At 39.3% G+C, this 2768-nt stretch overlaps 1 long non-coding RNA gene across 1 annotated transcript; it reads right to left on the minus strand.

The window, feature by feature from the left end:
- Positions 1-835: 835 nt before the first annotated feature.
- On the minus strand, positions 836-2050 carry LOC149618557 (uncharacterized). Its single transcript, XR_016375479.1, has 3 exons — positions 1815-2050; positions 1376-1733; positions 836-966 (listed from the first exon to the last, which is right to left on the minus strand). It is a non-coding gene; the product is annotated as an uncharacterized LOC149618557 (long non-coding RNA).
- Between the last annotated feature and the right edge of the window lie 718 nt (positions 2051-2768).

Raw genomic sequence — 2768 nt, forward strand, 5'->3', positions numbered from 1 at the left:
TGTAGGGTCCATTTTATCAGCGTATCTAGGCGGCCTTTGAGGGAGGGGCTAGACTGATCGTTATATATGATACATTTTGCGTTACGAATGATTATCTCGATGCGTGTTTAAACATTGACCCCGTGTTGACCTCGCGTTGCTGTGTCACAGTCATATGGACAATCAGGAATATAACCGGACGGCCAACCAATGAAATCACAGTTAGTTATATCTTGTAAAATGGCGGCGTTAAGGACAAGAAACGCTAATTGCCATGATTTAACCGATTCGACTAAAATTTGGTGCCATGATTCCTGATTTTCCTTATGCGAGTATCTTGCATACTCAGATTCTAATTCAGGCAGGGGCGAGCCAACATTTTCTATACTGTAGCTGGGGAAAAGGGCCATTTAGTGTTAAAGTCCCGTAGAGTAGACCACGTAGTAGTGGCCCACGTGGTTGCCACGCCCCTATTCTAATCCCTTACACGGTTGGGCAAATTCAACGACTAGTCCCTTTATGTTTAGAGAGTCCCTATCGAAAGGTACTCTCGGGTCGTAGAGACAAGAGCCATAAATCCACTCGTTGAAATCCATTAGATTCTTCCGACCGCAATTCTTTCAACTTTCTTTCAACTAAAAAAAGAGATTACTAGGTTTAAACTTTTGAAGTCTTTATTCCCATTGTCTTTTCTTTACGTTCCTGCCCATGTACTATACATTCCTTCCCACTGGGAAGCGGATAAAATAGTATCTTTGATGAACGAGAACCAGTCTTTAGGTCTCCCTTTTTAGGTCTACGCATTTAAGGTGAGCTTTGTTCTTAACATATGTAAAGGAAATGGATTCCATTGGATTGAAAAGAAAGATTTTAAATGGCGGATAATCCGTTATCGGCATGAAATATGACTATTATGTTTCTGTGGTTTGATTTTTAAAGGAATGGGTCTGGCAACGCTAAATTACACCTTAGAAGAGCAGCCTTTTTCTAAAAAAATAAAAGGGAAAATATTAAAATTATTAATGATCTCTTATCTGGAAGCAGGGATAGATTTAATTTGAGAAGTAGGAATGGAGAACAGAGTAATGTGGGCGCGCGTCAAAGTCCCGGACCCCCTTCCACAGGACGGAGGGGTATGAAAGAAGAGGCGGGTCATAGCGACAGAGGCAAAAAGGAATTACGTATTTTTCTCCATCCCTGTCAGCAACGTCATCAAAACGTAGTTTAAGTGAGCCAATAAGATAATTTAAACTATTCGTTACATGTTGCAGGGAGGGACTCTTTACTGCGCTATGAGTAGGACTGAAGTATATACTAACCGTTCTCCATTCCTACGTCTAAAATTAAATCTATCCCTGTTAGAAGTAATTGGTCTTAAAAACGCTGTCTACTGCACCGGCATTAGTTTTGTGGTATCTGCTAGCAAGAACCCGCATGTGATTGGTTATATGACGTTTTACCTACGTCACATCATGGCAACCTCTCAGTAACCAGTGACAAACTTGTGGAACATATCTTATGAATGGTCTAATACTTCTAAACAAGATGAGTAAGCTTAATTACAGAGACATGAATTCAGCCTCCCAAGTATTGATTGGCCCCTAAAATAAGTAAATAGATCATCATTCATTAATTCCTGAAGAGAGGCAAACACAACAGAGGCGGGAAGGTCACCTTCTTGGGTTATGTCCCTCGTGCCTATAAGCACCGCTAGAGGCAGTCCATCTAGGCATTTTCATTGTAATATTTACAATCTGATAAAGTGTAGCCAGTACATTATGAAAGATGTTTTAATGGAAAAAAATCCATCCGTGTTTTCCTGCGAAATTTCTTACAAAACTGTTCCGAATCTCGGGAGTGCTTAAAGATAATCTTCATCAATGTTAAGAGGCTTCCTAGTAGTTCGTTCACCGACCATTATTTTCCTCATTTCTTTTTTTTTTTCCTTTTAAATTTTTTCCCTTCAACTTTTCTTCTTTTTTCAGGTTTTAAAGTAGAACTGAAACCAAAAGCTTCTATTTTGTTTTTGATGTTATTTCTCCAAAAAGTCTTAACCTAAATATAAACTTGGTAAAAGACTTGGTGTTTTTAATGGAAGAAAACATTGTAATGTCTTCAGTTCTCTCTATGTAAACACTAAACACCTCTACAAATTTCAAGTTTAGTAATGCTTGATACATTGAGCTGAAATGTTGAAGTGTGTTTCGGCTGTGGTTCAGTTTAAACAAATACCACTAGATGCTCCCATAATCGAGGGGTGGAGTTGACTGACCCTCTAAGCTTTGGAAAGGCTCGTTTTAGCTCCACCCTCGACATTAACAAGTTTTTATTGGCTACTGCATTTAGCAAGGTTTTAATTTGTGTGTAGAAGATTAGCCAGATTGTTAGGGGTGCCTTAGGAGCCGACATTGACTTCAAGCGTCCAGCGTAAGACCTTGGGGTTCACGGACCCAACCTTGAGAAAAACACAACTAAACCACATCTAATGAATCTCTCCCATAGTGTTACTGATAACAACCATACAATTTGGTTAAATTCAGTAAGTAGCTGTGACAAACAAACGAACCACTTTTAATTTCATTACAAAACGGATTGGGTTACCATTTACCAATTGACGATGAGCCATCTGTGAATTTTCACTTGTTCCACGGCGTTACGTTTCTACTTTAAAAGGGGCACAGTGTTGAAAAAAATGCTCTTTCTTGAGCATCTTGGACTAATGCGGATGTAGGTCACGGAATGAGCGGGCGATAAATCGTTCAAAATGTGTAACACTTAAAGTAGGAAGG

This window comes from Phalangium opilio, unplaced genomic scaffold (assembly GCF_054372755.1).
Source record: "Phalangium opilio isolate 3A_F unplaced genomic scaffold, DU_Popi_V2 ptg000209l_1, whole genome shotgun sequence".
NCBI classification, from domain to species: domain Eukaryota; kingdom Metazoa; phylum Arthropoda; class Arachnida; order Opiliones; family Phalangiidae; genus Phalangium; species Phalangium opilio.